This window comes from Ipomoea nil, unplaced genomic scaffold (assembly GCF_001879475.1).
Source record: "Ipomoea nil cultivar Tokyo-kokei standard unplaced genomic scaffold, Asagao_1.1 scaffold1570, whole genome shotgun sequence".
Lineage (NCBI taxonomy): Eukaryota > Viridiplantae > Streptophyta > Magnoliopsida > Solanales > Convolvulaceae > Ipomoea > Ipomoea nil.
Genome location: NW_017617998.1, coordinates 279,766 through 292,726, shown reverse-complemented (window position 1 = coordinate 292,726; position 12,961 = coordinate 279,766). Strand labels below are relative to the sequence as shown.

The 12,961-nt window shown below is 33.6% G+C and overlaps 11 non-coding genes across 11 annotated transcripts; all 11 read right to left on the bottom strand.

Moving 5' to 3' along the window:
- Positions 1–1,527: 1,527 nt before the first annotated feature.
- On the bottom strand, positions 1,528–1,601 carry TRNAV-UAC. The gene has a single exon. It is a non-coding gene; the product is annotated as a tRNA-Val (tRNA).
- Positions 1,602–2,006: 405 nt separating this feature from the next.
- TRNAD-AUC lies at positions 2,007–2,080 on the bottom strand. Its single transcript has one exon. It is a non-coding gene; the product is annotated as a tRNA-Asp (tRNA).
- A 406-nt stretch (positions 2,081–2,486) lies between these two features.
- On the bottom strand, positions 2,487–2,560 carry TRNAV-UAC. The gene has a single exon. It is a non-coding gene; the product is annotated as a tRNA-Val (tRNA).
- Positions 2,561–2,967: 407 nt separating this feature from the next.
- Positions 2,968–3,041, bottom strand: TRNAV-AAC. The gene has a single exon. It is a non-coding gene; the product is annotated as a tRNA-Val (tRNA).
- A 406-nt stretch (positions 3,042–3,447) lies between these two features.
- Positions 3,448–3,521, bottom strand: TRNAV-AAC. The gene has a single exon. It is a non-coding gene; the product is annotated as a tRNA-Val (tRNA).
- A 1,401-nt stretch (positions 3,522–4,922) lies between these two features.
- Positions 4,923–4,996, bottom strand: TRNAV-AAC. The gene has a single exon. It is a non-coding gene; the product is annotated as a tRNA-Val (tRNA).
- An 864-nt stretch (positions 4,997–5,860) lies between these two features.
- Positions 5,861–5,934, bottom strand: TRNAV-AAC. The gene has a single exon. It is a non-coding gene; the product is annotated as a tRNA-Val (tRNA).
- Positions 5,935–6,790: 856 nt separating this feature from the next.
- TRNAV-AAC lies at positions 6,791–6,864 on the bottom strand. The gene has a single exon. It is a non-coding gene; the product is annotated as a tRNA-Val (tRNA).
- Positions 6,865–7,730: 866 nt separating this feature from the next.
- Positions 7,731–7,804, bottom strand: TRNAV-AAC. Its single transcript has one exon. It is a non-coding gene; the product is annotated as a tRNA-Val (tRNA).
- Positions 7,805–8,640: 836 nt separating this feature from the next.
- Positions 8,641–8,714, bottom strand: TRNAV-AAC. Its single transcript has one exon. It is a non-coding gene; the product is annotated as a tRNA-Val (tRNA).
- Positions 8,715–9,545: 831 nt separating this feature from the next.
- On the bottom strand, positions 9,546–9,619 carry TRNAV-AAC. Its single transcript has one exon. It is a non-coding gene; the product is annotated as a tRNA-Val (tRNA).
- Positions 9,620–12,961: the final 3,342 nt, after the last annotated feature.

Genomic DNA, 12,961 nt, shown 5'->3' with positions numbered 1-12,961 from the left:
GCTAGTTGAGTAGTATCACATTCAAAAAAAAAATAATGATGATAAACAAAAACATTCTAATAATCTGATTAGATGAATCTTGATAAAATAAATCAATTTTTTTGTGAAATAAATTTTGCAAACTCCAAATTTAACATTATTGGCTTCGGCGGGATTTGAACTGGAGACCTTCCGGTGTGTTAGACTGACGTGATAACCAACTACACCATAAAACCATTCGCAATCACATTGGCAATCAATAATTACGTTACCAGCAAAGGACCATATTAAATGGAGATCACTTTATCAGTTGTGTGATGCTTTTCCCCATGCGTTTTGTTTAGTGTTGGAGAAATCAAATTTTTTCTGTGTGTTTTTATATCACCAACTCCAAACATCAAAATGGATCCAATTTGACTCAGGCCTGAGCTACCCTATTTTTTTTTTTTAGCTATTGAGAATGGGAACGAAATTAAACGAGATAGATGAGAATAAAAATTAATTCAGCAATTTTAGTAGTATCATATTCAGAACAAAAAAAAAGGTTGAGAAAGAAAAAATTTCTAATAAACTCATTAGATGAATCTTGATTAAAAAGTCAATTTTTTAGTGAAATAAATTTTGCAAATGGCAAATTAAACATAATTGGCTTCTCCCGGAGACCTTCAGTGTGTTAGACTGACGTGATAACCAACTACACCACGAAACCATTTGCATTCACATTGGCAATCAATAATTACGTTACCAGTAAAGGACCATATTAGATGGAGATCACTTTATCAGTGGTGTGATGTTTTTCCCCATGCGTTTTGTTTAGTGTTAGAGAATTCAAAAAAAAATTTCTGTGTCTTTTTATATCTCCAACTCCAAAAATCAAAATGTATCGAATATAACTCAGGCCTGAGCTACCCTATTTTATTTTTAGCTTGAGAGAATGGGAACGAAACGAGATAGATGAGAACAAATATTGATTCAGTTAGTTGAGTAGTATCACATTCAGAAAAAAAAAAAAAAAGATGGGAAAGATAATGTTTCTAATAATCTGATTAGATGAATCTTGTTTAAAATGTCAATTTTTTAGTGAAGTAAATTCTGAAAACGGCAAATTTAACATTGTTGCCTTCGCCCGGACTTGATCCGGAGACCTTCAGTGTGTTAGACTGAAGTGATAACCAACTACACCAAGGAGCATATTAGATGGAGATCACTTTATCAGTGGTGTGATGCTTTTCCCCATGCGTTTTGTTTAGTGTTGGAGAAATCAATTTTTTTTTGTGTCTTTTTATATCTCCAACTCCAAACATCAAAATGGATCCAAATTGACTCAGGCCTGAGCTACTCTATTTTATTTCTAGCTTGTGAGAATGGGAACGAAACGAGATAGATGAGAACAAAAATTGATTCAGCTAGTTGAGTAGTATCACATTCAGAAAAAAAAAAAAAAGATGAGAAAGAAAAACTTTCTGATAATCTGATTAGATGAATCTTGATAAAAAAAAATCAATTTGTTTGTGAAATAAATTTTGCAACCTGCAAATTTAACATTATTGGCTTCGCCCGGACTTGAACCGGAGACCTTCAGTGTGTAAGACTGACGTGATAACCAACTACACCACAAAACCATTTGCATTCACATTGGCAATCAATAATTACGTTACCAGCAAAGGACCATATTAGATGTAGATCACTTTATCAGTGGTGTGATGCATTTTCCCATGCGTTTTGTTTAGTGTTGGAGAAATCAAATTTTTTTTTCTGTGTCTTTTTATATCTCCAACTCCAAAAATCAAAATGGATCGAATATGACTCAGGCCTGAGCTACCCTATTTTATTTTTAGCTTGTGAGAATGGGAACAAAACGAGATAGATGAGAACAAATATTGATTCAGCTAGTTGAATAGTATCACATTCAGAAAAAAAAAAAAGATGAGAAAGATAATGTTTCTAATAATCTGATTAGATGAATCCTGATTAAAATGTCAATTTTTTAGTGAAGTAAATTCTACAAACGGAAAATTTAACATTATTGGCTTCGCCCGGACTTGATCCGGAGACCTTCAGTGTGATCGACTGAAGTGATAACCAACTACACTACGAAACCATTCGCATTCACATTAGCAATCAATAATTACGTTACCAGCAAAGGAGCATATTAGATGGAGATCACTTTATCAGTGGTGTGATGCTTTTCCCCATGCGTTTTGTTTTGTGTTGGAGAAATCAATTTTTTTTTTGTGTCTTTTTATATCTCCAACTCCAAACATCAAAATGGATCCAAAATGACTCAGGCCTGAGCTACTCTATTTTATTTCTAGCTTGTGAGAATGGGAACGAAACGAGATAGATGAGAACAAAAATTGATTCAGCTAGTTGAGTAGTATCACATTCAGAAAAAAAAAAAAAAGATGAGAAAGAAAAACTTTCTGATAATCTGATTAGATGAATCTTGATAAAAAAAATCATTTTTTTTGTGAAATAAATTTTGCAAACTGCAAATTTAACATTATTGGCTTCGCCCGGACTTGAACCGGAGACCTTCAGTGTGTAAGACTGACGTGATAACCAACTACACCACAAAACCATTTGCATTCACATTGGCAATCAATAATTACGTTACCAGCAAAGGACCATATTAGATGGAGATCACTTTATCAGTGGTGTGATGCATTTTCCCATGCGTTTTGTTTAGTGTTGGAGAAATCAAATTTTTTTTTCTGTTTCTTTTTATATCTCCAACTCCAAAAATCAAAATGGATCGAATATGAATCAGGCCTAAGCTACCCTATTTTATTTTTAGCTTGTGAGAATGGGAACAAAACGAGATAGATGAGAACAAATATTGATTCAGCTAGTTGAATAGTATCACATTCAGAAAAAAAAAAAAAATATGAGAAAGATAATGTTTCTAATAATCTGATTAGATGAATCCTGATTAAAATGTCAATTTTTTAGTGAAGTACATTCTACAAACGGCAAATTTAACATTATTGGCTTCGCCCGGACTTGATCCGGAGACCTTCAGTGTGTTCGACTGAAGTGATAACCAACTACACCACGAAACCATTCGCGTTCACATTAGCAATCAATAATTACGTTACCAGCATAGGAGCATATTAGATGGAGATCACTTTATCAGTGGTGTGATGCTTTTCCCCATGCGTTTTGTTTAGTGTTGGAGAAATCAATTTTTTTCTGTGTGTTTTTATATCTCCAACTCCAAACATCAAAATGGATCCAATATGACTCAGGCCTGAGCTACCCTATTTTTTTTTAGCTTGTGAGAATGGGAACGAAACGAGAGAGATGAGAATAAAAATTAATTCAGTAATTTGAGTAGTATAATATTCAAAACAAAAAAAAAAATAGTTTGAGAGAGCAAAACATTCTAATAATCTGATTAGATGAGTCTTGATTAAAAAGTCAATTTTTTAGTGAAATAAATTTTGCAAACGGCAAATATAAAATTGTTGGCTTCGCCCGAACTTGAACCAGAGACCTTCAGTGTGTTAGACTGACATGATAACCAACTACACCACGAAACCATTCACATTCACATTGGCAATCAATAATTACGTTACCAGCAAAGGACCATACTAGATGGAGATCAGTTTATCAGTGATGTGATTCTTTTCCCATTGCGTTTTGTTTAGTGTTGGAGAAATCAATTTTTTTTTCTGTGTCTTTTTATATCTCCAACTCCAAACATCAAAATGGATCCAAAGTGACTCAGGCCTGAGATACTCTATTTTATTTCTAGCTTGTGAGAATGGGAACGAAACGAGATAGATGAGAACAAAAATTGATTCAGCTAGTTGAGTAGTATCACATTCAAAAAAAAAATAATGATGATAAACAAAAACATTCTAATAATCTGATTAGATGAATCTTGATAAAATAAATCAATTTTTTTGTGAAATAAATTTTGCAAACTGCAAATTTAGCATTATTGGCTTCGGCGGGATTTGAACTGGAGACCTTCCGGTGTGTTAGACTGACGTGACAACCAACTACACCACAAAACCATTCGCGATCACATTGGCAATCAATAATTACGTTACCAGCAAAGGACCATATTAAATGGAGATCACTTTATCAGTTGTGTGATGCTTTTCCCCATGCGTTTTGTTTAGTGTTGGAGAAATCAAATTTTTTCTGTGTGTTTTTATATCACCAACTCCAAACATCAAAATGGATCCAATATGACTCAGGCCTGAGCTACCCTATTTTTTTTTTTAGCTTGTGAGAATGGGAACGAAATTAAACGAGATAGATGAGAATAAAAATTAATTCAGCAATTTTAGTAGTATCATATTCAGAACAAAAAAAAAAAGGTTGAGAAAGAAAAAATTTCTAATAATCTCATTAGATGAATCTTGATTAAAAAGTCAATTTTTTAGTGAAATAAATTTTGCAAACGGCAAATTTAACATAATTGGCTTCTCCCGGACATGAACGGGAGACCTTCAGTGTGTTAGACTAACGTGATAATCAACTACACCACAAAACCATTTGCATTCACATTGGCACTCAATAATTACGTTACCAGTAAAGTGCCATATTAGATGCAGATCACTTTATCAGTGGTGTGATGCTTTTCCCCATTCGTTTTGTTTAGTGTTGGTGAATTCAAAAAAAATTTCTGTGTCTTTTTATATCTCTAACTCCAAAAATTAAAATGGATCGAATATGACTCAGGCCTGAGCTACCCTATTTTATTTTTAGCTTGAGAGAATGGGAACGAAACGAGATAGATGAGAACAAATATTGATTCAGTTAGTTGAGTAATATCACATTCAGAAAAAAAAAAAAAAAAAGATGAGAATGATAATGTTTCTAATAATCTGATTAGATGAATCTTGATTAAAATGTCAATTTTTTAGTGAAGTAAATTCATGTCAATTTTTTAGTGAAGTAAATTCTACAAACGGCAAATTTAACATTGTTGGCTTCGCCCGGACTTGATCCGGAGACCTTCAGTGTGTTAGACTGAAGTGATAACCCACTACACCACGGAGCATATTAGATGGAGATCACTTTATCAGTGGTGTGATGCTTTTTCCCATGCGTTTTGTTTAGTGTTGGAGAAATTAATTTTTTTCTGTGTGTTTTTATATCTCCAACTCCAAACATCAAAATGGATCCAATATGACCCAGGCCTGAGCTACCCTATTTTTTTTAGCTTGTGAGAATGAGAAAGAAACGAGATAGATGAGAATAAAAATTAATTCAGTAATTTGAGTAGTATCATATTCAAAACAAAAAAAAAAAGTTTGACAAAGAAAAACTTTCTAATAATCTGATTAGATGAATCTTGATTAAAAAGTCAATTTTTTTGTGAAATAAATTTTGCAAACGGCAAATATAACATTGTTGGCTTCGCTCGGACATGAACCGGAGACCTTCAGTGTGTTAGACTGACGTGACAACCAACAACACCACGAAACCATTCACGTTCACATTGGCAATCAATAATTACGTTACCAGCAAAGGACCATACTAGTTGGAGATCACTTTATCAGTGGTGTGATTCTTTTCCCATTGCGTTTTGTTTAGTGTTGGAGAAATCATTTTTTTTTGTGTCTTTTTATATCTCCAACTCCAAACATCAAAATGGATCCAAAATGACTCAGGCCTGAGCTACTCTATTTTATTTCTAGCTTGTGAGAATGGGAACGAAACGAGATAGATGAGAACAAATATTGATTCAGTTAGTTGAGTAATATCACATTCAGAAAAAAAAAAAAAAAAAAAAGATGAGAATGATGATGTTTCTAATAATCTGATTAGATGAATCTTGATTAAAATGTCAATTTTTTAGTGAAGTAAATTCATGTCAATTTTTTAGTGAAGTAAATTCTACAAACGGCAAATTTAACATTGTTGGCTTCGCCCGGACTTGATCCGGAGACCTTCAGTGTGTTAGACTGAAGTGATAACCCACTACACCACGGAGCATATTAGATGGAGATCACTTTATCAGTGGTGTGATGCTCTTTCCCATGCGTTTTGTTTAGTGTTGGAGAAATTAATTTTTTTCTGTGTTATATCTCCAACTCCAAACATCAAAATGGATCCAATATGACCCAGGCCTGAGCTACCCTATTTTTTTTAGCTTGTGAGAATGAGAAAGAAACGAGATAGATGAGAATAAAAATTAATTCAGTAATTTGAGTAGTATCATATTCAAAACAAAAAAAAAAAGTTTGACAAAGAAAAACTTTCTAATAATCTGATTAGATGAATCTTGATTAAAAAGTCAATTTTTTTGTGAAATAAATTTTGCAAACGGCAAATATAACATTGTTGGCTTCGCTCGGACATGAACCGGAGACCTTCAGTGTGTTAGACTGACGTGACAACCAACAACACCACGAAACCATTCACGTTCACATTGGCAATCAATAATTACGTTACCAGCAAAGGACCATACTAGTTGGAGATCACTTTATCAGTGGTGTGATTCTTTTCCCATTGCGTTTTGTTTAGTGTTGGAGAAATCATTTTTTTTTTGTGTCTTTTTATATCTCCAACTCCAAACATCAAAATGGATCCAAAATGACTCAGGCCTGAGCTACTCTATTTTATTTCTAGCTTGTGAGAATGGGAACGAAACGAGATAGATGAGAACAAATATTGATTCAGTTAGTTGAGTAATATCACATTCAGAAAAAAAAAAAAAAAAGATGAGAATGATAATGTTTCTAATAATCTGATTAGATGAATCTTGATTAAAATGTCAATTTTTTAGTGAAGTAAATTCATGTCAATTTTTTAGTGAAGTAAATTCTACAAACGGCAAATTTAACATTGTTGGCTTCGCCCGGACTTGATCCGGAGACCTTCAGTGTGTTAGACTGAAGTGATAACCCACTACACCACGGAGCATATTAGATGGAGATCACTTTATCAGTGGTGTGATGCTTTTTCCCATGCGTTTTGTTTAGTGTTGGAGAAATTAATTTTTTTCTGTGTGTTTTTATATCTCCAACTCCAAACATCAAAATGGATCCAATATGACCCAGGCCTGAGCTACCCTATTTTTTTTAGCTTGTGAGAATGAGAAAGAAACGAGATAGATGAGAATAAAAATTAATTCAGTAATTTGAGTAGTATCATATTCAAAACAAAAAAAAAAAGTTTGACAAAGAAAAACTTTCTAATAATCTGATTAGATGAATCTTGATTAAAAAGTCAATTTTTTTGTGAAATAAATTTTGCAAACGGCAAATATAACATTGTTGGCTTCGCTCGGACATGAACCGGAGACCTTCAGTGTGTTAGACTGACGTGACAACCAACAACACCACGAAACCATTCACGTTCACATTGGCAATCAATAATTACGTTACCAGCAAAGGACCATACTAGTTGGAGATCACTTTATCAGTGGTGTGATTCTTTTCCCATTGCGTTTTGTTTAGTGTTGGAGAAATCATTTTTTTTTTGTGTCTTTTTATATCTCCAACTCCAAACATCAAAATGGATCCAAAATGACTCAGGCCTGAGCTACTCTATTTTATTTCTAGCTTGTGAGAATGGGAACGAAACGAGATAGATGAGAACAAATATTGATTCAGTTAGTTGAGTAATATCACATTCAGAAAAAAAAAAAAAAAAAAAAAGATGAGAATGATAATGTTTCTAATAATCTGATTAGATGAATCTTGATTAAAATGTCAATTTTTTAGTGAAGTAAATTCATGTCAATTTTTTAGTGAAGTAAATTCTACAAACGGCAAATTTAACATTGTTGGCTTCGCCCGGACTTGATCCGGAGACCTTCAGTGTGTTAGACTGAAGTGATAACCCACTACACCACGGAGCATATTAGATGGAGATCACTTTATCAGTGGTGTGATGCTTTTTCCCATGCGTTTTGTTTAGTGTTGGAGAAATTAATTTTTTTCTGTGTGTTTTTATATCTCCAACTCCAAACATCAAAATGGATCCAATATGACCCAGGCCTGAGCTACCCTATTTTTTTTAGCTTGTGAGAATGAGAAAGAAACGAGATAGATGAGAATAAAAATTAATTCAGTAATTTGAGTAGTATCATATTCAAAACAAAAAAAAAAAGTTTGACAAAGAAAAACTTTCTAATAATCTGATTAGATGAATCTTGATTAAAAAGTCAATTTTTTTGTGAAATAAATTTTGCAAACGGCAAATATAACATTGTTGGCTTCGCTCGGACATGAACCGGAGACCTTCAGTGTGTTAGACTGACGTGACAACCAACAACACCACGAAACCATTCACGTTCACATTGGCAATCAATAATTACGTTACCAGCAAAGGACCATACTAGTTGGAGATCACTTTATCAGTGGTGTGATTCTTTTCCCATTGCGTTTTGTTTAGTGTTGGAGAAATCATTTTTTTTTGTGTCTTTTTATATCTCCAACTCCAAACATCAAATTGGATCCAAAATGACTCAGGCCTGAGCTACTCTATTTTATTTCTAGCTTGTGAGAATGGGAACGAAACGAGATAGATGAGAACAAAAATTGATTCAGCTAGTTGAGTAGTATCACATTCAGAAAAAAAAAAAAAAAAGATGAGAAAGAAAAACTTTCTGATAATCTGATTAGATGAATCTTGATAAAAAAAAAATCAATTTTTTTGTGAAATAAATTTTGCAAACTGCAAATTTAACATTTTTGGCTTCGCCCGGACTTGAACCGGAGACCTTCAATGTGTTCGACTGACGTGATAACCAACTACACCACAAAACCATTTGCATTCACATTGGCAATGAATAATTACGTTACCAGCAAATGACCATATTAGATGGAGATCACTTTATCAGTGGTGTGATGCATTTTCCCATGCATTTTGTTTAGTGTTGGAGAAATCAAAATTTTTTTTCTGTGCCTATTTATATCTCCAACTCCAAAAATCAAAATGGATCGAATATGACTCAGGCCTGAGCTACCCTATTTTATTTTTAGCTCGAGAGAATGGGAACGAAACGAGATAGATGAGAACAAATATTGATTCAGCTAGTTGAGTAGTATCACATTCAGAAAAAAAAAAAAAGATGAGAAAGATAATGTTTCTAATAATCTGATTAGATGAATCTTGATTAAAATGTCAATTTTTTAGTGAAGTAAATTCTGCAAACGGCAAATTTAACATTGTTGGCTTCGCCCGGACATGATCCGGAGACCTTCAGTGTGTTAGACTGAAGTGATAACCAACTACACCAAGGAGCATATTAGATGGAGATCACTTTATCAGTGGTGTGATGCTTTTCCCCATGCGTTTTGTTTAGTATTGGAGAAATCATTTTTTTTGTGTGTGTTTTTATACAACTCCAAACATCAAATTGGATCCAACATGACTCACGCCTGAGCTACCCTTTTTTTTTTTTTAGCTTGTGAGAATGGGAACGAAGCGAGTTAGATGAGAATAAAAATTAATTCAGCAAGTTGAGTAGTATCATATTCAGAACAAAAAAAAAGGATGAGAAAGAAAAACTTTCTAATAATTATACTAGATGAATCCTGATTAAAAAATCAATTTTTTAGTGAAATAAATTTTGCAAACGGCAAATTTAACATTATTGGCTTCGCCTGGACTTTAACCGGAGACCTTCAGTGTGTTAGACTGACGTGATAACCAACTACACCACAAAACCATTCGCATTCACATTGGCAATCAAGAATTACGTTACTACCAAAGGACCATATTAGATGGAGATCACTTTATCAGTGGTGTGATGCTTTTCCCCATGCGTTTTTTTTTTTTTTTTTTGTGTTGGAGAAATCAATTTTTTTTTCTGTGTCTTTTTATATCTCCAACTCCAAACATCAAAATGGATCCAACATGACTCAAGCCTGAGCTACCCTATTTTATTTTTAGCTTGTGAGAATGGGAACGAAACGATATATATGAGAACAAAAATTGATTCTGAAACACCCCCCAAACAAGACCTATACAAAAGCCTAAACACATGCAGATTTTGTGACAAAACTAGCACAGCGGAAGATAAAAACGAAACTGGATAAAAAGAAATCGAACGGGGTGTCACGCCACGTCTACCAAACGCGGCAAACGCTACGGCAAACAATCTGCAAGTGTGTACATCTATCGCAAAACATCAGTCTAACTACATTGGCGCACAGGCCACAAAAGCAAGGATAAAGGTACTAAGCTACCAGGCTCTAGACATCGCGCTCGTCTAAACATCACCTGAAAGATACAACGATAAACATTGGGACGATGCTCGATCAGCGAATAATGCTGGTAACCCACCAATACTGTTAAGTATCATATATAGATAGATATAAGTCATAAAAACCATTTTCGAAATGGAATACATATATATAAGTCAAAACCAAGATCAACTGTCAACACAAGACTCATCACTCTCAAGGATAACACGGGAACACATCCCAAACCACAAAGGTTAACCACACGCACGGATAAAGACTCACCCAACGGCAACACATGCCAAAACAACACAAGCCTCCGTGACTACCCACGTCACGAGAGAAGATCACACAACGCCAGCTTTGCAAGCCCTCGCAACAGCACCCATCACGAGTTGGTATGCCAACCTTATGCCCTGTTCCAACCTTATGGGTACCCCCAACCTTGTACCTTCTTAGTCCAACCTTATTCCCCCGAGACTGTCGTCCCCCACCAACGACCACCAACGAAAACCACCAATCACGGCAACACATGCCTGGATAACACATGTTATCCCCCAAAAACGTGGACCCATCACTCAGGCCGCAACTCCATAATCACATCACGGCCACCACGAGGACCGCTGCAATACCTTGGTGACTAGTGTCCCATACCACTAATCATGCAATCCAGGTAGAGCCACACACGCACCACAACACAACAAGAGTCAAACAACGGATCACAACGGAGGTATGAAACATACTCAATCAAGGAACGGGTCACAGCCCAACGAAAACAACGATGAATTACGCAAGTTATCATCAAACAAACGGAAGGTGCAAACCACACACACGCTAGCATTAAGACAACAAACTAGCATGCTTATCAACGGGGAAACTCAAGCTGCTGCCTGGAGATCTCCACCGCCGACCTCCGACCGGAATTGGTCCGGGGATAAGTCAATTATAAATTTCGGTGATGATGAACCGATGAACACTGGCCTCTTTTATAGTGTTCCGGCTCCCAACTGCTTTTCCCGCTCTTCCGCAATTTCGATGGAGAATAGCCGCACAAATATCTTAAACCACAAAGTGTCATCGATCTTTTCTCCCGTTCAAAACTTGCGCTGTTCAATCGGATAGTAGCTATTGACTATGGAGAAGAAGTCTGCGATCCCTTCTTATTGATATAATAATAATAATAATAATAATAATAATAATAATAATAATAATAATAATAATAATAATAATAATAATAATAATAATAATAATAATAATAATAATCTTATTAGAGACCAAATATAACTAATCTACATTTATTAAACTCCTGCTGATCATGTACTACTAAAATTAATATTATTATTTTAAATTAGGATCAAAGAATTATTGGACTGACAGAATTCAAATAATAGACAAATTTAATAAAAAAAAAACCTAAAATTGAATAATATTACTAAAAACTAATTATAGCAATAATAAATAAAAATAGATAAGAATTAATCAATTATTTGCAACTTAACTATAAAAAGATTATTTAAAATAACATCAAAAATAATGTTTATCAAATCTCCCCACACTTATTTATTTGCTTGTCCTCAAGCAAATGCATTATTAAAAAGAAAAAAAATTAAAATAAAATCAAGCATAAGATCGAGCTTTACCCAAATAGACTTCCAAATTTATTACCACCAATGCAAAGTTAGTGCCAACTCAAAGAATGTATAAAACATTTGACTAGAAATTAAAAACTTTAACAACTAAAATAAATATAAAACGTGTGCTCGTGTGCTGACACCCCTTATACGAACTATACGAAAACTCAATCGAAAAATATGAAAATTTCACCAAATTCAACCTAAACCAAATTCAGAAATATTCTATAGGTGAAAAACATGAAGGAAATCAAGATCAAGGCATTTATTAAAATTGAAATGCAATTGCTCATCTCTTCCAAAGTTAACTCCTTATTTTTCTATTTTGACTTTTTTCAAAGAGAACTTCTCCAAAAACCTCGCCATTTTACGGCAGACTTGTTTGGGTTTTCAATTTTGTGTGTACTCATAAACCAGACCACGCCACTTATTTATTTATTTATGGTACATGTGTATATGTGGCTGATTCAGCGAAGTAGAATCTCTTTATTGTAAACAAAATAAATAAATAAAACACTCATTTTTATTTTTCATTAATATTTTTTAAATCTTTTTTTTTACCTCACTTATGCCATAAAGATGATCCTTGAACGAACACACTACACCACAATTTATAGCACTCAAAAATTGTTTAAGAATTTGAAAAAGATAAAATAAAGTGAAAGATGCATATAAACTACTAAAGAAATTGTATAGAACACATAAGGGTATTTGTGATTTTCAAATTCTATTTTTTTTTTTTGGTTTTTTTTTTGACAAAGTTATTCAAAATATAAAGAAATTAACAACTAGTCAAAAGCAATACACACACTAAGAGCTGACAAAAACCTACATTATTTTTATCACCGAATATTTAAAAGACTTATGGATAAAGCTCAAACTAATGCTAGAATTTTAAAATAAAAAGATTTAAGAAAATGAACATAAGAAAATTAAAAATTTGAAATTAAAAAAGGTTAATAAAATATACATAAGAAAATTAAAAAGTTTAAAATTTTTAATTTTTTTGTGATTTGTGGGTAAAATCCCTTCCCCACACTTATTTTCAACATTGTCCCCAATGTTGTGAGAGAAAAGAAAAGTAGATAAAGAGAGTCCCCCTTTATTAAATTTTTATTTGTGGAATTATCATTTAGCCCTGCAGTTTGAGAATAACAAAAAGAAACTAATTTATCAACGCCACTCAAAAGATTTTCT